Below are 23,088 nucleotides of genomic sequence, written 5' to 3' on the forward strand. Positions count from 1 at the left end.
TACCATCTGCTCTACTCTGCCTGTGGTATCAATTACAGCAGTGTGACTATCCAGCATTTTTCCATTTCACCACCCAAACTCAAATCAGAGTGTGGGCCTCAGCTTTTGACAGCTGAATGAATAAATACTCTTGCTTCAAGTACTGTAGGAAAAAACAGAATACCCACACCACCCTACAAATGCTTTCTCAAAGTCTTTTAGGCAATTTACCACTTATTTATGTTTTATTTATGGTAATAGGAATTTATCGTTCTGGAGTTGATGTACAATAATGATCTGCACTCATCAGCTTTTGTGTTACTCATTTAACTGCATCAGTCTCAAATTTAGGGGTTTCTTTGTATAAGGTTTGCAGATGTTTAGCAAATATTATATAGCATAATTGAGTAGGGAGACCTTAGGTCTTTGTTTACAGAAGGCAATGCTGTGCTGTTAAAACAGTGGTGAAATATTGCCTCCCCATTCCAGCAATCTCTACTTGCAATTCCATTCTAGTAAGTATATAACTCAAGGGAAAAGCTATTTTTGTCCAGATTGCATAGTGGGAAAGTCTTATGCACTTTTAACACTTACTTTTATTTGCAGAGAGTCATCTAAAATCTTCTGCTGTTCTGTCAATATAGAGATATCTGCTGTTTCTAAATAGTTGTATACAGCATGCTAAGCTTATAATTGTCTTTTAATGAAGGTATGCATTTTTCAACGTTTGTTTCCATTAAGAATCAAACATAGTCTGTATAATTGCAACTTTTGAAAGCAAACTCTCGCAGTCTTTCTGTTTTATAACCTCATGGTATTTCACAACTACAGTGCTGATGTATTAGGCATCACTGTTTGGAAGTTGTTAAAAAAATAAACAAACCTGCATGGGGATGAAATATGGGGTTGCCTGAACGGAAAGAGCAGTATGAGAGTGAGCAGACCATCCATGGGCACACACAGGTCATCTGAAACTCCCTAGACATGTCACATTCATATGCATATCCCACTTCTCATGTATGCCTGTTATATTATGGTAGCACTGTTTTTGACTATTAAGCATATTAAAATGGAGCTTTCATGGCAGTAATGCCATCTTTGTGGTCATAATCAGCTTATTTAATTAGCTTGAGTCCTCCCACCCCAAAACAATTCACATGAGCAGAAGTAGTAGGATTTTGTGCTTTTCTGAGTGTAGAACTTAGCCTTGCTGGTAAAATTTGTTATGTTATTTTAAATATTACTTCTGCTGTTTTGGAGATATGAATACTTGTACGTAGATGCCACTTCTCTGATATTTCAAGATAGTATTTGCGAAAGGAAATCACATTTTGCATCTTACTTCAATAATAAATTTTATGTCTCATTTAGAGTTCCTCCATGGCCAAAATTGTGCCCTGTAAATTGATTTTACAGCAGTAAGTTTAGTGCAAAGAGCACTATGAAAGCTTCTCAGTGCTATGTGGTTTATTCTTTCACAGTAACAGTTGAGTTCCTATTCAGTTTTGTCAAATACATCAACCAGTAATTGTCCACACACAAAAAGTCCTCTAATAAAATTTAGGCAGCAGCTGGATACATTTTGGGGGTTTACTTGTTTTATAAATGAAATACAAATGTGTCCACATACAAGCTAAACAAAGGGATGTATATACAAGCTGTCCCCAGTGCAGCTCAGTATTATTTTTTAAAATGAACAATAGGGTATTGGATTGAAAACCAGCAGCATTTGGAAATTATTCATATTAGTTACACCCCCAAAAAATGGCAGACAGTTTGAAAGCACAGCTACATTCTTATACCTTCATAAAAAGTACAAACTCATGAATTATTTTTTGTGTTATCTCTTTTAAATATTTCCTGGATCCAGCTGAGAAAAACAGTGACTCACAGTGATAATATGATAAGACATTGAATTTCTATTCATTACTAAAACTGTTTTGTGTATTGTCTCATGAATTAAGCATTTTTACTTAGATTGTGATTATTTTTCCACCTTTCAGTACTAATGTACCATCAAATCATTCTCTCTCGAAAAAAATGTAAGACTGATAAACATTTAACATCAAGAAGGTGTATTTATTTATTTATGCTTTTTTGAGCATAGAGATATTAAGAGTACTGACAAATTTCATGTTTCATTGACAAGTTACTTTGAATTTCAGAATATACAAGTATTTAAAACAACAATTTACTCCAAGGTGTTTTGGCATGCCAAAGAAAAATGAATCATGCATAAGTATTAATAGTGTTTCTGATCTGTCAGTTCTGCTTTATCTGTTGCTCCAGTGGTTTAAGTTGGAATAGAGTGGATTTGTTTTAATTTTTAAGTATTTTCTTTGAAGTAATTAATCACATCCACATGTACCAATACCTATTCACATGCTGTGATCAAAGGTGATACCCTGAGTAACCTGATCTAGTTGAAGATGTCACTGCTCGTTGCAGGGGGGTGACTAGATGATGTTTGGAGGTCCCTTCCAACCCAAACTATTCTATGATTCTATAACACACCTCATAATAAAATCTTGCAGTAATATTTACCTAAGGATACCTTAATAGAGAATGGTAGATTTTCTTTTTCAGATCCATTAACAGAAAAGGCTGCAAACGTGCTACACAGTTTTAATGTAGGTCCTAAATCAGCACTGTCTTCCCATGCCATAATTCTGCCTGATGTATTTCATGATCAGGAGATGATGGTGATGATTTTCTAATCAAATACAGTTTGTTCATTAAATACTATCTCATAATCACACTGAAAAAAATATGTGTAAATTTCAACAAAATTATGAATTCTTTGATTAATAGAAATAGATGAATTCCACTGGGAAGACTTGAAAATCAGGCTTTCTTTTCTTTTTTGCATGTAAGTCACTTAAGACAATAATTCAGAAGTTTCTCACAAAAGATCACTCCACTTAACAAGCTGCTGAATGAGCCAAAAGAATAGCATAGATTATACTGAAGGATAATTAGACATTTCACACAAGAAAATTAATATTGAAAAGCATAGAATAAGGCAGTACATGCCAAGGCAAATGGAATTTTATTGAGTCAATAGAGCTGGATAGCCATTTCTGGATGTCTTAGGTTGCAGAATTTTGCAATATGCCAGAAGTTTTATTGATTGACCGTCCACTGTTACAGGTATTAAACTTCAGGAATTTGTTATTATTAATGTAAAATGTGAATTTTCTTCTGACAGTGAGTGGTGGTTGATTGCCTCTGTTTCATGGTGATGTTGTCTAAATATGACTATAGCAAATCTTATTTGGGAAGCTTGCTCATTTACTTTATATGCTTTGGCAATGTGGGACGATCTGTGCAGAGGAAAGGCACATCAAGTGGCACAAGCAAGAGGGCAATGAAATGTGAAATGATTGGATATTAAATATAAGAATTTGGATAGCTCTTGTCCAGGATGGCAGGTCAATTCAGTATTTCAACTCTTCACTTCTTACACTGTGGGTAATAATAGAAAATAACAGGAAACATTCTGGGGCATTCACAGTGGGGAAAAATACTGAGTTCAAAAGAATTCTGGATTTTCCTTTTATTAATTATACCGCCTCTCCATCCACCCCCTAGTCTAAGTTACTGTACAAAACTATCTTTTTTTTTCCATCTGTGCAGTGTTCATGCTTCGGGCTCAGTTCCTCCAAAGGAAGCGAAGGATTATTGCACAAGATTAGCAACCTTACCTACTAATGATTATTTATATTGCATGTGGTCACAGATGATGTTTAATGGCAACTATCTTATGAGCCACTTTTGAGTCCAATCTTAAAGTAGAAAGGTTCATAGAGGAAACAATTCTGATTTGGTGTCCACAGATGAAGGCCCCCAGTTCTCAGGAAGTGAGAGGGGGGCTTTGGGGAGATGCTGGTGTAGAAGTGGGAGCTGTTTCAGCTGCCTCTTGTCCATATTTTGGGTATTTTTTAAAAGGAATCCTCATGATACTAAGAAAGTAGAATTAGCTGATGGTAAAGAAATATTTTGCATCTCAAAGCACAAACACAAGGATTCAATTCCTAAGTAACAACCACAAACTTCTAAACCTGCAAAGCTGATATGAATATGAAGGCTGGGAGATTAAACTTCAGCCAGAGTAGGTTTTTTCTTGTTATTTGTCTTAGCAGGGCATTTGCTATGAATTCTGCCTAAAGCAAGCAGTTTGGGGAGAAGAGGTATCCCATCTGCAGACAGGTGCTGCTATATCAATTAGCCAAATGTGTAGAGAGGTATACTTAACAGTGTATTTATGATGTGAATTTGTTGAATATAGTTTGTCTCTAGACATATTATAATACTCCAGTAAGTGTAAATTATCACATTAGGATTGTGGAAGACCCATCACTACCCATTTCCAAACCTGCTTCTGAAAGTGTTTATTTCTTTGCTGTTTTATACTACTCCTTGAATGGTGTAGAATTTTCGTAGTTTCTGAATTCTAATTTTGTCTCCTTCCGATGTCACCTTCTGAAAAAAAGTTTTTCTATTTATGTTAAGCACAAGGTTAACAGTAGCTTTGATGTGTGTGTGTGTGTATTCTAAGTCATCTTGTATGAAGACGGTCTGCCAGCAATGTTTAAGGATGATGGTGTTTCATTACAAGGCCTTTGAAGTAGCAGAGGTACCACGAATGACTCTTACTGAAAATTTTCCTTGAATATTATTTTTACTGCCAGACTTTTCAACCATACAGTATCAGCTTTCTTTCGACTTTGCTTCTTAGTTCCTTTTATGGTAAAGCTTAATACAGTGAACATATGGAGCAGCTGAAAGGCTGCCAAATGTTTAAATGACAAGGTTATAAATATAGAGGCAGCATGGGTTTGTCTTCCCCCTTAATGTATAGTCCTGTTGGTTTGAGCCAAAGCAGACAATAAATCAGAACCTGTAACTTGTTTTGCCACTAACTTTATAGATTTATAATGTGTAGAAAGTCCCTTAGTCTAGTAGCAAGAAATAGTTGCACGGAGTTTATGTAACTGTGAGGGAATGCTAAGCTAACTTCCAGGGAGGACACCTATGATATTAAAAGAAAAAATTAGTCTTTGAGTTTTGTTTTACAAAATGTTCCTAAAAAAACTCAGAGGCTAGGGACGTCCCTTCTTCCTCCTGCTTTGGTCCTCAGCAGCAAGGTATCCTCATTCACTGACCTGCTTCTTTGGGTGGAGAGGAACTGCCTTCTGCTTTGCCTTTTTTTCTGTGAGAAAGATGCTCTGTGTGCCTGAAAATAGAGAATTCATCACTGTGCCTTGCAGTTTCTTCTAAGCAGCCAATCCCTCCTTGCTATAGTCTGGTGTTCTCTTGCAGCTATTGTTATTTTCCTGTAGCACATGAGGAGACATGACTAGTACCTGTTACGCTGCTTGGACACTCAAGCATTTTGTTTTGGTAGGAATTAAATTGCTGTTTGTGCGAGTGTTGGAGAAAGCAAGGTGGTGCAAAGTACCTTGCATGTGAAGGGAAAGGGATACTGCTTATGAAAGCCGTTTTTCTTTTGCAGTAATCTCAGTAGGAGATATTTAAAACCTTGAAAGCAAAAGCTTCTGCATACTAAGATCCTGTATACATCATCTGCACCTTTGCTTTAAGGCACTATGTTACTTTTTGTTATCCAGATTTTGTGTTATGTTTAATAAGAAACTTGTGAACGTAAAGCTCTTGTATTTCATCAGCAGGATGCATTAGAACTATATAAAGTTTTGTGTTTCTGTTTTCTACCAGAAGCAAATGCTTTTCCTCAGCCATCCACTACTAGAAGAGAGCTACCCTACACCAGAAATATAGCTGTGACAGAATCAGCACTCCTAAAAATAATAATTTGGATTATTTGCAAACAGATGGCTAGAAACACAAACACTTTATCTTACAATCATCACTTATCCCTTTGGCTGCCAATACTCCACTGCACATGTCTTTGTTGCTATATGCTAATAATATCAATTGAAAGGACTTGGAATGTCAGCCCCTACCTGCTGCACTCAGCAAGTGAAGTGCCAGCTGGGCTATTCGGCGAAAAAAGAATAGCTTTGCGGTTAAAGCAGTTGGTTTGGGCTCTGGAGACTTGTGTTCGAACCATGGTTCTGCCATAGATTTCCTGTGTGACCTTGAACAAATAACACTTTCATAATCTCAGCTGCCCATCTGTTAACATAGGAACGGTAATTCTGATGGTAACGAATTTTGCCTTGTAACAGTTCTTAAGGTTGTAGACCCTTCATCAGAAGTGTAGCTCAAACCGTAGGCCTGAAGAGTGTGAGAACTGGTAGTGGAGGACAATGTGGTTTCCGTAGCCTGGTCCTCTCGGTTACGCTGATTGCTAAGTAGTGACAGGAATATAGTAACCTTAAGGCTGAGCTCATTTTCCAGAAGTCCAAAACCGGGCGTCTCTGTTCTGTCTCTTGACATAGTCACTGTACCGCTGCTTCCCTCTGGAGACCCAGTATTACTTGTTCTTCAGTAAGTTCATCCCAGCTCAGGCTTTGGGATTTCTCTTGCAAAGAGTGCTGTTATCTTCACTCTTTCCTCTGGCCTTTCCTCGCTTTCCAGGTGTTTGTGAGGATTGCCTATTTCCATAGCTGCAGCTGTTTACATCACAAAATGAACTTTTTTTAGCTGTTTAATGCATCTGAGTACTTTTGGGTGATGGGCAACTTTTGTTACTACAGCTGCTGCTTCATGGGCTCAGGAGGACCATGGGGGATAGAGCAAAGGACACCAGGAATCGTTGTTAATAAGTGAATATTCTATACAGAAACAGCAAAACACAGTCTGTAAGAGGTTAACCACACTGGTGATTCACACACCCACTTGTTAATTTGTCTGAATTGAACAGTCACTGGCCAGATGTCCTCTTTGGTGTGAGACACAGGCTTTTTACTGATGGTCCTCCCCCTCCCAACAGGAGTACTGTCTTGTGTAATTTTAGTACTGTGCTGCCTATGTGTTAACTGTTGATAGCTTCTGCATGCATGTGGCTAGTGCATCGTCTGCTTATCAGGCTATGTATAACTGGCAAGACACAATGAAACCATCCTAGTTTCAAGTCACCTCTTTCCAGTTTCCTATGAAAGGTTTTCATTATAGACATTCTTTTTGTTTTCTAAGGAGGGTTTTGGCAGCATTACAGCATTTTTGGCTGTGCTTATTGCTGAGGTATCACCATGAAGGCATGGATCTGGCAGCCAAGAGCAGGAGAAAGATGGTCATTATGCCCCGTACCCAAGATTTCCTTAAAATTGAGTCATCTTAGAGAGGTACAAGAAATGGAGGTGGACAATGCAGTGATTCTGGGCATGTTCTGGTTTTCAGAGGCAGCCCACAGATGAAATCACAGCTTGTAGAGATGTTCAAGGTGATTACGTGACACCCTCTATGGAAGTATATTGTATGGAGCACCGAGACTTTCTCATTGTCTCTAAATATACTTTGGGGTGGTTGGATGCTGTACTACCATTTTATCTTCCTTTTCTGTATGTAAGTGAATAAAGAACTGTTCTGAGCTAAGTGTTTGCCTGTTGGATTTTAAATAGACTGAAGTTCAATTGGGTTTTGGTTCACAAGTCAGTTAGCACTTCAGGGGGAAACTGTCTGCATATGTTTGCATCTCCTGAGTTTTGCTTAGAGTTTCAGATTCAAACAAAATTGAAAGCTCAAAGGAGAACCCGGCTTGAACTGCCAGCATAGTCTGACTTGGGGTTGGAACTATGCAAAATCTCTATATTTAGTTTGGTTTCAAGTAGCTGCCATAAATCCTTATGCAGATCCCAGGAGGTGCTTTAAAGTTCACTCAGTACTTACCCCAAGTTCCCTTGAAATATTTGGTAATTTCAAAGTTTTCTATATTGTCTGCCAAAACTTCAGATTTATAAGAAATCCTGATATAAGCATCTCTCTCTCTCCCTCTCCTCCCTGCCCCCCGCCCCCCCCACCCCCCAAATCATTCCACTCAAGCAATACAGAAAGAGCTAAGAGTGTGAGTTGTAGCTTTCTTTTAAAGACAGATGTGGAGTGAAACCCTGAGAGACTACTGCCCCAGTTCCTCCTCCCACTCCTACACCAGTTCTCATCAATTTCAACAATATTTTCTTAAGTAATAACTGGCTCTGACCTCTGCACGTAGTCCTTTGGAAGCTTTTGTCTGGCTCTCTTTACAGAAAAGTATCACAAAATAGACTGTGATGTGAATAACTATGGAATGTTTTTCTTGAGCTGGGCTTACCACATACAGAGCTATAGCAAGGCACATACATTACTAAAAATAATAGCCTAAAACTATTCCAGTGTCATTTGTTCATTATTAAGTCTATTACCTCTGAAATGAGGCTGCAGTACTCAGCCTTTCTTGTTCTGCACAAAGCAGTTTATTAATGGTCCCTTTGTTTAAGAGGAATGACACAGGGAGCCGAGCGGAAGACTTGAAGCTGCTCAGCAGCTATGAAGCAGCTACTAGGTACTGTTTAATGTCTTAAATGACTCCATGCCCATAAATCAGCCAGCTGTAAATTATATTTAATGCTGAAAAATAACCACCAACCAAACAGATCTTTAACCTGTAAATGTTAATTCTGTTTGTTAATACTTAGTGGCTCCAGCAGTGCTCTGAGGCTACACATGTTATTATTCATTTTGACTCGACTCCAGCCTTTGCAGAAAAGCCTCTCTGAGATCTTCCTAAAAATGGGAGCCACCGCAAGGCACCCACCATTGAGCAGAAGCACCGTGGGAATGATATGGTCAAAAATTCAGTTCCTACCTCCACTGCCCAAGACACTGTACCACAGAAGTCCTGGAAGACGTGTGAATGGGGCAGTTCATATCCTAGAAGAAATATTAGATGGAAGCTGAATTAGAGCTAACTCTCTGCTTGAGCTGCTCACTGTGGGATGACTTTGCAGATGTTTGGCCCCAGGATGCAGCAGCTACAGAGCGTTTCGAGCCAGCTTAGATGACTGCCCTGCACCACGGTGTGCACGATCATCCTGCCTGCGACGCTAAGCACGGCCAGGGCTGAGCACCGGTGGGAAGGGCTTGAGAGGGCCACGCTTGCACTTGTGGGTGCCCTGAAGTGGAAAGTAGGATACAATGTCAGGCTGAAAGGACAAGGTTTATTCCCTTCCTTCCCTGTTTCATTTAATACCAGTTCTATGTCCCTCCCCTTCTCCTGTGCACTGTTAATCTCGCAATCTGCACAGCTACAAAACCCCAACATTTTCTTTATTTTTGGCTTTGTGGGGAGGGGTTAGTTTTCCTTTATATCAAGAACATGATTTCACTCACTCTAGGGTGGATGTAGGAGAGGACTCTCAATTGCAGGATGGAGATGAGGGCAAGGAGGAGCAGAATACCCCCGTCAGGGAGTCCTTCCTCACCGTCGGCTACACTTAATGTGTGACTAGATCCTGTTCTGCTTTGGTGATGCACAAATTGTTCTGTGAGTCAAATCCTATCCAACTGATGCTCATTTAAATCCTTCATTTTTGTTTCAGTCAGTGAGAATGGACGATTCAAAAACTTCAAGCACATATCATTAGGTGTCTATTTACCTTTAAAAGTCTAATACTGAAATCCTTAATCTATATTGTGCAGACTACTTTCCGCTTCCAACTTTGTCTATTGAAATCACTCTCTCCTTGAGTAAAACTAATTCTTGCTATGAATCCCGGCTTGCTTTGTTCTTTCTAGGCAATATAAAAATCAAAGCATTTCTAATGTAAAATAATTTTGTACATCACTAATCCAGCTGGACATTAAATCTATTTTGCATTTGATTTTATTTTATTATTTTGTCCATGCATTTCACTAAGTATAAATGTTTGGAAATGAAGTTAGTTAAAAGATGGTAAAGATCTGTTGGAACAGGTAGTGAACTTTGTAATTAAATATTTTATCCGCATTTGAAAAACTTTAAGAGCAGTAGCTAATTCTGCATGTGTGTGTGCATGCGCATGCCTGTGCACACTTTGTTCTTATGTTGGTAAAGTACCACTGCCTTGGGGAAATGGTCTTTTTCCTATTTCTTCACTGATGATTAGCAACGGGTCCAAGCTATGAAGCTGAGGTTTGTCCCTTGTTTAGCTGTAAACTGTATTATCTATATACCCTCTAATTCAGTCTGATTTTATTTGTGACAAAAATTGACACTATATATTAACTGAGGCATTTAAATTCTGAAAGTTGAAATATTTTCATTAAAAAAAATTATCAGTACAGTTACATTTCATTACATATGATAAAATGATGTTGAAATAAATATTGGCCTTGATCTAAGCTGCTGTCCAACAACAAGAAAAATGCGTTTGTATTTCTCTTTTCTAAGTATGGCTGTTCAAAAAAATAACACAGTAGAATGAATAATACAGAAACTGGGTAGACAATAAAATGTAAGTGGGAAACAAATGTTAACATTCTACTTATCAAGCTCTTACAAGCAGAAGAGAGCATGTAGAATGGTAATTAACACCCACTCATCACATTCTTCTAGAAGATTAAAGAACAGGTCCTAGCCTCAGTACTTACCTTTGCAAATATAATCTCATCAATTAATCTAATTCAGAAGAGAATGAGGTTTTTATTTTAGCTCACTTAGCCAGGTTTTTTTCTCATTAGACTGTTTTTCTCATTTACCACACAAGAATCCATATCTCACTTAGAGGTGAAAATTCCTTGACCTTTAAATGCACTCAGTTAAGTCTTTACAAAAATAGATGAGATATATCACAGATGTAGGAATTATGAGAACAGGGTTTATGACGTATGATAAAGCTGAATTTTAGCTCCTGCACAAAAGTGTTGGTTGCATATAAAAAATCTAACCATGGAAGCAGAGCTTTCCATTTTTGGCCCAGGGTGCCACATTTCTACATTGTTAACAGTGCTAGCATAGATCAATAGCTGTTTTCATCAAGACACCACAACTCGATCTCCTTTTTCTTACGGAAATACCACGCAACATTGTTTTTAATTCAAATCACTAAAAATATATTTTTAGTTAGTTTTTCAAAATGCATAAGTTACCTAATGGCTGCCTAATTTATTAAAAAATTACTTGCACAGCCAGCAGACAAATATAGATAAAAGTTTTATCCATGTATATATAAAAAGAGGATGTATGTGTTTTAGACTTTAAGAATATAAAAATTTATCCTAAAGAAGAGCCCTTGCTAGTTTTAAAATCTTTTTTTATTTTTGTTTTCCAAGCATATTTCTTTAACAGACTTCAGGTTTGGTGATTTCTGCTATGCTCTGAGACTTTATAACATAACTGGTTTTATTAGCTGGGGAATCACATTCCTTTAATCTACAGTTCATTTACATCTGGCAGCATCTATCCCTGCAAGCATCCTCTCAGTCATGAACCTTTTCTTGGTGGTATCATGCAAATACTTCCATGCACTCTCTTGCTAAGACTTTAGCAGATGCAGATATTGCGGTTTCATTTTTTAATAATTTATTAATGGAGCTGAAATATGCCTTCCATGTGAGTCTGACAGTGAAAACACCTTAGTAAATCTACTTTGAACTGGAATTGCTGGTTCTTGGCCAGGAGGTATTAGTTGAGCACTGGTAGAAGCAGATGTAACAAGGCAATGAAGGTGACCATTAATGATATTATATGCGTTTGCTGGAGCAAAAATGAAAATTTCAATTTCCGCACCATTAGGAGTCTGAAGAAGTATAAAAATGCATTTTGCAATCTTCACTCAGATAAATGATTGCTGCTCTCAAACCCTTGAATAGTTTTAACAAACTATTACTGTCTAGATTCCACTGTTGGACCGTAGCTTCAGAAAAAATATAGTATTTAAATACATAAACACAGATTGTTAATGAAACCTTTGTCTATATCCCTTCCACAGTTCTGGTAGAAAACATTTAGTTGAATATGACTGGAAAATTGAACTGATACCAAGGTTCTCTAATCTCTGTTCTGTTGAATTTATAGATGTGGTCATGTTGATTTATTATTGAAATTTCTTTTCGTAAAAGCAATGGTGTCATGGAGCTAGAATGACACATGATATGTAGTCCAAGGCAAATTAAAGTACTTAAACACAGTAGTTATCGTCTGATTATAACTAAGTACATTAGACAGCTCAGTATCCTTGCAAACACTTAATATATTAAGGTGATCAGTCATCAGCACATTGCTCTTCATCTTGCTGCTATTATGAATCACTTTTATAAGAAAACGAGCTCTTGACTTCTATCTAGGTAGGGAGAGTTAAAAAAAAACCAAAACCAACAGGAATTGTCAGTGCAGTTATACCAAGACACCTATCGCTTGATTCCTTCACTGAATTGGTGGTTACTGCAATAATGTGGAATAATGAGGCATTAATGTGACCTTTGTGAATTTGAGTGTGCGACACAGATACCTGTAAAAAATAGTAGGGAAATACAGACTCTCCGGTTTGAAAATTACATAATTGCCAGCTGCACACACAAAAATATTTTTCTGTTCCTGTCAGGAAGAATGAAAATCTTGTTCATGATCAAGAGGTAAGACAGCAGGACGTACCCTACCTTAAAAGAGTAAAATCACCTGGTATGTTTCCATAGGCATTGTAACTCCATTCCACGCAAGCGTCTGGTACCAAAAGACAGTAGAGAAACTTCCTAGAAACATGCCAGCTCCTGTGCCTTCCAATACCATCCTTGAAACACTGCTATTGTTATCTGGTTTCCAAATGTATGAATCCCAGAAAACAGCAAAGAGAAAAACGACAAAAATGTTATAATAACACACACCTTCAGAAACTTCAGGAGCTGTAGGTTGAACTGATCTGATGCCACTCAAATAGGTTTTATACTTACTGAACTTTTGAAAAGACAGGAGAGTAGACTAGGAACTTCTAATTTGTTGCTGAAATTTCAAGGCTCATACCATTCATTGCAATAAAGTTGTATATGCTCTAGAATAAAAGAAAAGATTGAGTCTTCAGGATTACTTTGTTTCCTCCACGGCTTCATTTTTAGCAGCTGAAGGACAGACCTACTTCTTAGTCTACATTTATCTGAGGAACAGCACAGCCATCATAAATGTTTAAAATAATGTTATAATGAATTGGAAAATTAGGAATGGTGGAAGAGAGGGCATAAAATTGAACTTGGAGTCTGAAAAGAATACTTAACATTAAGAACAGTATAGTATTGCAGATACCTTGGAAGCAACAAATGAAAATGTCATTCAGCATATAAACAACCCTTTCAGATTTATATTCTGGAATGACAATTCTAAGGAAGAAACAAGACTCCACCTCTCAGAAAATACAAATTAGAGGTGGAACAAGTACAGACAGTGGCCGACCAATACATGTTATAAATTACACATATTATCTATAGTACTTGCCTGAAAATTAGAGTGTATTGGAAACCACTAACTGTGTAAACTGTGATGAGCTCTGAATGACACATTCCTTTCAGCCTGTTCTGAACCCAGAGCTGAAAGCTGAGTCATGGCTGCATCACAGCATACAGCATATGTGTGGTTTAAATGAATGTACTCTTTGTTGAGATCATTATTATCTCCCGTGTTTTCTCAGGGGTTAAGTACAGGCTAAGGGCACGGGAAGAAAAAGTTTTCTGTTCTTCCACAGCACATTTTTACAGCATCACAGTAATTGACTGGGCTGCATTCAAGGTTGCTAAAGTGGCACAATTATCACAACACATACAGCATGCCTGATATGCCAAATGGGCAAAACACTTGAAGCAAGAGAAGAATTCCAATTTTATAAAACCTTTCCTTTCCTTATTGATAGTTCATCACAGATAAACCTAACTGATACTACACTTTGATATTGCAAAAATATACATTGCCTTCTTTCGGCTTCTGAGAAAAGACTCAATAACAGAGCCATCAGAAAAACTCAAAAAGTAAGTAAGTCAGGTTTGCAATACACAAGAGTATGTTTACAAACCTGCTATCAATAATTTAAACTTCACTTGTCAGAACAGAAGATGGATGTATATGCTGGTTTGCATTTTCCTTATGTATTGCATTTGCTAATCCACTACGAGTCTGCCAAACAGATTTTAAAGGTATTTCCACTTCTGAAGGAAAGATTCCTCAAACTTTTAAGGTCGAAAGATCTTTAGAAATTGTGAATTTGTCAGTGTTAACTTATGCTGAATAGCACATTAATAGAGAGACTAAAATGTTCGTTGTTTTCAGTGGCTACAATAGACTCCACTGTTGTTTTCCTGCTGGCTGGAAACACCTGGGAACGAACAAAAGTGAATGTGTTGCAGCAAGTGCTCTCCCTGTACTGTTTAATCTGTCTGACGTTGGAGAATGCTTCCAGAAAAAGTTCTCTGCAGGCTGCTTTTGAACTCTGCATCTTTTTTGAGTGAATTCCAGCGAAAGCACTTTTTGTTAAGGAAATTTCAAGGGGGATGTGTTGCAGCTCTTCTGTACATAAAAATTATCATCCTCTGTGAGTCGAAGGTGATTGATACGTTTGTCAAACCCACAGGTAGAGCACACACTACTGCAAAATTAGCAGTTCCGGCTGGATGACTGTGAAACGAATGAGGGGAGAAATTTTAGAAGGCACGTTTTTAGGCATTATTTTTATTATAAAGAGTACATGAATGAAATTCCTCCTCCCAGATGTGCACTGATGTCTGATCCAAAGGGACTGCACAGCCGGAAATTATCACAACTCTATTCACATTTCTGCAGTGCCCAGTACTATACTCAGCATACCTATCTCTGCTTTTAAGTCAGTAAGAATTGATTTTAACTGTTATTTTCCCTTATATCATTACAGGAGAGGGAAATCATTCTAACGACTATCTCAGTAGATGTTACCCTCCTCACTAGTGAAGACTACAGGAAACCAGAGTGTCGTGGGGGACGTGGTACATTTTTGGTATATCTCCTCCTTACTCCCATCTGACTAAGATGCAGTATTAGGCAAGGAAGGAAAAAGTAGAGGGATCAAAAGGTCACCCTCTGGCTTATGCGCTTGACCTAGTAATGATTTAGCAGAAGGCGCTCAGAGTGACTACTGAGTGTTAACTGCATAAACAGCTACACAGGTAGTCTCAGCTTCTTTTTGTCTCTCACACTTCAAGTGTGCTCCATGTATTTCCAGGCTATGGAAACCATACTGTTTTATCATCCAGCAGACAAACACTACATATTGCATTTCTTTTTTTTTTTTTTTTTTTTTCCAAAACCGAGTAGTCTGCTTTTGTCTGACAAGGCTCACAGGTAATCCACGACTGGGATGTGCAGTGGTTCCTCACTGAGAAACAACCAACCTTTATTCCCCTGTCCCAGGGGCATAAGGATAAGAGACACAAAATTTGAAAGAGGCAGCGTCAGCCCATAGATGATGGTGGCGAGGGCAGAGTAACGTGCACGTTCTTCCTCCCAGCCACTCTTCTTCCCAGGGAGCAGCTCTGTGTCCCAGACAGGCAGATCTCTTGTAATTTACAGATCCCTCTGTCCTAGGTTTGACCCTTCCTTTGAATGGTTGCAAGATGACCATTAATTGCCCAAATGACTACAAGCTAAGAACATCAGATGACTTTAAGCAGTCAGCTATCAGACAAAGAGATTTTCATCAATATTCACAGTACTCAGAGTGCAACAGAGCAGATATGCAATGTGATACTGGTCTTATTCTGGCAAAGATGAGCACACACACTTTTAGAAGAAAGGACCCTTCACACCAGCCATGCTTTCTGTCTCAGGGTAAGGATGTACATGCTGATATAGAGCCTAACCTTGGGAAGGGTGTAAACACTTGTTAAATATCATTCTCTACGGGAGGTGGAAAGACCATAATGCAGTTTGTTTACCTTTTTGAATGGAGATGAAATTTCATGACAAAAGATTTTCCAGGTTGGTGACTGTCATTTTGAAGGAATGTCTTTTTTGCATGTCTGAATTTGCTCAGTAAATTAAAAGGTAAGAGAGAAGCATAAAACTAAGACAAAAGCCTTACTGTTGCATAATGTTATGCCTTTTTAAGCCTTAGGCTATTGGAGATGTCCTCTTTCAAGAAGATAATAATGAAGAAGATGGTGTAAAAAAATATCAAGTAATGATTGGCTGAGCACTGAAAATCAGATAGCATAAACAAAAAAATATGCACGGTCAGTATTCTTATACCTGTCACAGTACAACACATCTCATTAAATCTCTGTTTCTTAGCAAATCACCAGAAAAAGTAATCAGGAAAGGATAGTTAGTAGAAGTCTTTTCTTTCTTTTGCCCCTTTTCAAAAATATTTAAATTTCTTTTGCATTTGAATTGCTTTATGTTTGGACCCTGCTGCAAAGTTGACACCATTTCTACTAAGAGAGAGGCAAGTTTTCCAGATTGTTTAATGTTCCTTAGGTGGATTTCTCCAAGAAGTAACGTACTTATTGGTGTTGTCACCTTCAGCAGATCTGAATCATTTAAGGGTTCACCCTCATCTAGTTGAAAACCAGTGTTTGAATATGTATCAGTATGCAAAACATTCATTTGCTACTGGAGTTAGAGCTCCTTATTATACCAGGAAGAATTTAAGTTTTAATTAGCATTTCCTCTGGTGTACTAAACCCGCTGAGATTACTACACTTAGTAAAATTTAATTAACTTGACAAAAGATCCTAATTGTTTTCATGCCACTAGTCCTTAGTGGGACTAAAAATAATACCCTTCAAATTAAGTGTCTACAACCAACTTCCTTTTGGTTGTCCTATATACATAAAATTGGTTGGCCTACATATAATTATAGTTGGTAGAAAGTCTTGCCCAATATGGAATCAAGATTGTTTGCTCAAAGATGGAGATTTTTATGGCAATGCATAACGATAAAAACTTATTAGTCAAAAGACCTCAGCTAACATTAATTTTTCCCACCATCTTATTAAGTTTTGCAAATGGGAGGTTTATTGATTTATCTAGGTGCACAGACTAATCAACGAGATATAGTATTCATTTAAATCAATGTAGTAACATAATATTGGCAAGAGAAAAGAAAGATAAATGTCTCAATAATGTAACTATGATAAACAATACATATCTATATCAAGTGTAGCATGCCTAGGAGAAATTTGGCACTAAAATAAAAATATTTCCTGTTCAAGACACTTCTCGTATCTTTACTTCTTTCTGAAATAAAGCTGCCCACATAATTCCAAGGCTTTATTAGCTCTGAGACACTCATCTTGAAAGAAATATGAGCACGGAAAGTATTCGTGTGCAGTCTTAAGAGTATTACGTACAGTTTTCAGCTCAAGCGATTTGTTATGGAAGTTTATATGCAGAACACAAGTACTGGAGTCCAGCGAATCCTTTGGCTCTGGATGTCTAAAGAAGCGATTTTTAAGGAGAAGGGATCAAGGAAAAATACCTAAGCTCTTCTGCCAAGGTTGGGATTTCATCACGTGCATCCTCACATTACAGTGATCGGGTATGTTTGTCTAATTATTATTTCCAAAATTTAAGGAATGAATCAGCTTATCATCCTAGGAAATCAAATCAATCACTTGTTATTCCTGTACTGAGCTTTGTTGGGACTCAATAACCTTAATGTTCTTAGAAATTACTGCTATAACAGATATGGTTTTGGCAACATAATCCATTATGTAGATACTCTTTTTTGAAGAAACTGTGGCTTCGGGAAGGCTTAAACTCCAGCCGCTCCTGAAATAACTCAGTTCAGACTGAGGTTTTACTATTGAGAATGCAAGAGAATATTAACAATATGCATTGTTAAGTCCTTATAGTACTGGGTGGAAAAAAAACCCTGTAAATCTGTCTGCATCTAGAGTCTTCAACTTCTTTCTCTGCCCAAACATCTGGCTGCTTTATAACATTTGAATACTAAGAAGATTATCTTGGCTGATGATTCATCCAGATTGGCTGTTAAACACCTCTTTTCTGCTTTCCTTGCCAAGTTCCTGCTTTGTTTCCTTCCCTCTCAATTTAAACCACAAGGTGCTCTTACAGGCCTCAATCTCCATCAGGATTTATTGATGGAAGCTCAAGATATCCATCTATTCTAGTTAATTTATTAGAATCTTCTGAATATATCTAAACAAAATATTTTTAATGAACAACTGTATAGAGTTCACATCAATAACTTGCCCTAATAAATAGAATGTTTATGATAAGCCTTTCACTCAAAACCACCATATGTGTGTGTGTGTTTAATCATAGAACCATAGAATCATTTAGGTTAGAAAAGACCTTCAAGATCATCGAGTCCAACTATCATCCATGTCCACTAAACCATGTTCTGGAGTGCCTTGTCTATGCGCTTTTTGAATACCTCCAGGGATGGTGACTCAACCACTTCCCTGGGCAGCCTATTCCAATGTCTGACAACCCTCTCAGTAAAGAAATTTTTCCTAATATCTAACCTAAATCTCCCTTGCCGCAACTTGAGGCCATTTCCTCTCGTCCTGTCTCCAGACACCTGACAGAAGAGACCAACACCCACCTCACTACAACCCCCTTTCAGGTAGTTGTAGAGAGCGATAAGGTCTCCCCTCAGCCTCCTCTTCTCCAGACTGAACAACCCCAGCTCCCTCAGCTGCTCCTCATAAGACTTGTGCTCCAGGCCCCTCACCAACTTGGTTGCCCTTCTCTGGACACGCTCCAGCACCTCAATGTCTTTCCTGTAGTGAGGGGCCCAAAACCGAACACAGTACTCGAGGTGCGGCCTCACCAGTGCCCAGTACAGGGGGACAACCACCTCCCTGCTCCTGCTGGCCACACTGTTCCTGATACAGGCCAGGATGCCGTTGGCCTTCTTGGCCACCTGGGCACACTGCTGGCTCATATCCAGCCGGCTGTCAACCAGCACGCCCAGGTCTTTCTCTGCCGGGCAGCTTTCCAGCCACTCTTCCCCAAGCCTGTAGCGCTGCATGGGGTTGCTGTGACCGAAGTGCAAGACCCGGCACTTGGCCGTGTTAAACTTCATACGATTGGCCTCAGCCCATCGATCCAGCCTGTCCAGATCTCTCTGTAGAGCCTCCCTACCCTCAAGCAGATCGACCCTGCCTCCCAACTTGGTGTCGTCTGCAAACTTGCTGAGGGTGCACTCAATCCCCTCATCCAAATCATCAATAAAGATATTAAACAGAACAGGGCCCAACACCGAGCCCTGGGGAACACCACTCGTGACCCGCTGCCAACTGAATTTCACCCCATTCACCACGACCCTCTGGGCTCGGCCATCCAGCCAGTTTTTCACCCAGTGAATAGTGCACTTATCCAGGCCACAAGACGCCAGCTTCTCAAGGAGTATGCCGTGAGAGACAGTGTCAAAGGCCTTGCTGACATCAAGGTAGGTAACATCCACAGCCTTTCCCTCATCCACTAGGCGGGTCACCTGGTCATAGAAGGAGATCAGGTTGGTCAAGCAGGACCTGCCTTTTGTAAACCCATGCTGACCGGGCCTGATCCCCTGCTTGTCCTGGACTTGCCATGTGAGTGCTTAATGTAGACAAATACTTAAATTTACACTCCCATTAACTTGTTTCCACATGCATAAAATACTTAACTCTTCAGAGTTGTCAAAGGCTTAAGTTTAGTACGTAAAAATTAAAGCAAGCCAGGTATAGGGTTGATAAAATGGACATTACAGGAAAAGCAGTCCACAAAAGATTAACTACAGAAGACTTTATGCATTTGGAACAAATTAAGTTCGTTTCCAGGAAAATGGAAATACTGTTCATCTTTGTTCCTGTTGATAATATATTTAGAACATTAAAAATTTTAAGTAAACTGTTGTATCGCTTCCCATCTCTGCCTTTGATTTTTTCTTTGCATGGCTAATGAATCATTGGCAACATTAGATAAAACATAGGAACTTTATCTCTCTGGTTTAACAAACTGTGAATAGCAGCTTGGAATACACTTATACTTTCATCATCACTTATTAGGATGCACTGACTTTTAAAAAGACTGTTTTCAGCAGTTTTTCATGACCTGACCTACTGTTCACCTCAAGTATTTAGATACTTAATATCTATAATGAAAAAGAAGGTATTTTATAAAACAATTAATTATGATGATACAATTTTCTGATCCAGCATTTTCACACACCTTTGGAGTTCTACTTTATACCATAACAATTTATGCATTTAGAAAATTGAAGCATAATTGAAAATTATAATGTGTAAAAGCAGTTCTGATTAACATAAAGGCATGTAATAGGAATGTTAAAGACTCAGGAAAGAAAATAAAATATTTCAAGCCTCAAAGTTTTAAGTGTCTCTATCCAGAACATACGCCACCAATAACACAGTGATTTGTGGGAATGCTGAGAACATTTAAAAAATCATCTAATTATCTTTCCTAGGGAACACTGATAATTTCATTTCGATCTAGTTTTGCTCTGGTCTAATAGTCTTTCTTTTATTATGTAGATACATTTTTTAAAATTATGTATTTTTAATATTTTATTTTAAAATTACTTGTGAATTTTAAAGGAAAAATAGGTCCTGAGAGCAACTAATAGTAGATTCAGAATGGTCCTTTTGAAAGAAGTCCTTTGAGAAGAGAATGTATGCTTAATTTTAAATGAGTGTTCTTAAGTACACTACAGTTTCTAGTTTTCTATTGCAAATTTAAGGCTTGACTCTGTCTGACTCACGCAAAAGAATAATTTATCATGGAGTAATTTAGCAGAATTTTTTTTTTTTTTTTTTGGCTGTCAATAGCTGATGAAAGATATGTCTAGTATCGTTTCCCTAAATAAATGGAGTGATAGAAAAATCTGAGGTTTGGTTTGGGGTTGGATTTTAGGGAGGTAAAGAGAAATATTGGTGGGATGAATCTCTGACATTTGTCCATGAAAAGACTTTGTATAAGATGCTCTTAACCAATTTCAAATGTCAGTATCATGAATATTCATCTCCTGCTGCTTACAACAAAAGCATTTTCAAGAAAAACCTGAAGAAGGTAAAGCCTTAGCAAGTGTTAACATCTCTCTCTTGAAATCAGACGAGCTATGCTGATTTATACGACTTAAGGTCTAAAACACAAAAATCATACCTTTTTTTGAAAACACACCAACTTATACTTTCTTTAACTATCATCAAATTACTTTTGAATTCTACAGTGACAGATTTTTCTGGGAATAAAACATAATAGTATCAGGCTGGAAGAACATCAGTGCCATGAGGCAGGAATAGCTATTTCATAAAGTTTTACCAGCCATAAGCATAATATACAAGACTGAAAAGACAAGTTAATATTTTGGTAGGAAAAATCCCAAACTGATGGAAAAACATCTGCTCCATTTAAAAACTAATGGAAAATATCAGTGCAATAAAAAGAAATAGTGCAATTAAAAGAAAGGAAAATGCTGAGGGAATGTAATTTGTGGAAAATGTTTATCAGCTTTGTACATCTATTGAGGATTACTTAGGCACTTCTCTCCAATCAACAGAAATCTAAATAATGTTACAGTATGTGCAAACAAGCTGTGTGATTTTTCAAGCAGATCTACAAACTCAACAAGGTTAACATTAAGTCATAGCAGACGTTACAGCCACAGTGTTACTGTACTTTTCCTCTTGGATTTTTCAGGAAGTAGAAGAGACAGACTATATATTTGTGGGGAAAAAGTGCACTTTGTTCTTTTCCAAGAAAGTATCCTCTCGTTCTCTGAACCTAAAAAAGTAATAATAATTTGTCTTTATATAATAGCAACAACTATGAAGCAGTGATATTTTCTGACTATGTTGGCCAAAATTGTAGGATTCTCTTCCAAACTTTGTAGAATTCAGTGAGTTTTGTGTGCATGCACAGTCTGGTTTTAGTTACAGTGTGATATAGGATTGAAGAGAACTCATTTCACTCTTGACTGTATTACTCTCTATACAACTATAACTCCACAGACTTCAGGTAAGAGAGGTTACAGAGCTGAAATATAAAAATGGACTGAGGAAAATCCATTTAGAAATAGATCTGATTATTAACCCCAAGTTATCCATAATTAGATTGGAAGCCAAAGCTGATAGCAGAGAGTTAAGGCTGCATTTCATCTCCCTGTCTTCTTTCAGAGGTTGGAAGTCCTGAAGACTTTGATCATTTGGTGATCTAAGCCCAACGTTGCTCTGGGTTCCATGATGGGACCACACCACTTGCCCCTCTGGCCTAAACCACCCAGTTTCTGATTTATGTTGCACAGCAAGGATCAAAACTCTCAACTAAAAGCTTGATATACAGCTTAATATTCTTAGTAAACATGTGGGCCTAAATCCAGAACATCTTAATTCCCACTGGTTTAAACCTGCTTGACTTGAGTCAAGGCACTAGTCAGTGACATTAGTCACTGTTTCTGACTAAAATCCTGGCACTGACTGGTTCAAAACAGGACTTGAAAATCAGCTGCAGAGGTTATTGAAATACCTTTAATATCTAATCTCTAATTAGGTTTTAAAGGAAGCATACAGAAAACCAGAATTTTCTAATAGACATAATTTGAGGCACCTATCTGAATTTAGGAGTACTGCAGTAAGTATCTAAATATTTTACCCTGCAGGGAAAGTTTTAGATGAGATTTTTTCTCAAATAATGTGACATCAGATGTCCTATTCAAACCTTTAATTGCACTAGATGATAAGCATATTAATTAAAATTTCTGATTCAAGAAATTACTTAGTTAGCAAAGTATTCTTTTATTTGTAAGACCTAATTAGACTTCAGTATTAACATCCGATTGCCACAAATCAGAAAAACTCTGATTTGTGTTCATACATTTGTTTTGCTCTTGGTTTTGCACAAACACTGCTCCATGTCGGGGATGGGGAGACTCATACTGAGATCACATATACTCTACATAGGTTTTTCTGTAATTTTTACTAGCAAATAAAGGCTTTACATTATCTGTTGGTTTAAGGTAATACCTTGTTGTGGTTTAACCCCAGCCAGCAGCCAAGCAGCACACAGCTGCTCACTCACTGCCCCCCACCCAGTGGGATAGGGGAGAGAATCGGAAGGGTGAAAGTAAGAAAACTCATGGGCAATAAAGAGTTTAGATAAAGACAGTTTCATCGGTAAAGCAAAAGCCGCGCACACAAGCAAAGCAAAACAAGGAATTCATTCCCCACTTCCCATGGGCAGGCAGTGTTCAG

This window comes from Harpia harpyja, chromosome 9 (genome assembly GCF_026419915.1).
Source record: "Harpia harpyja isolate bHarHar1 chromosome 9, bHarHar1 primary haplotype, whole genome shotgun sequence".
NCBI lineage: Eukaryota > Metazoa > Chordata > Aves > Accipitriformes > Accipitridae > Harpia > Harpia harpyja.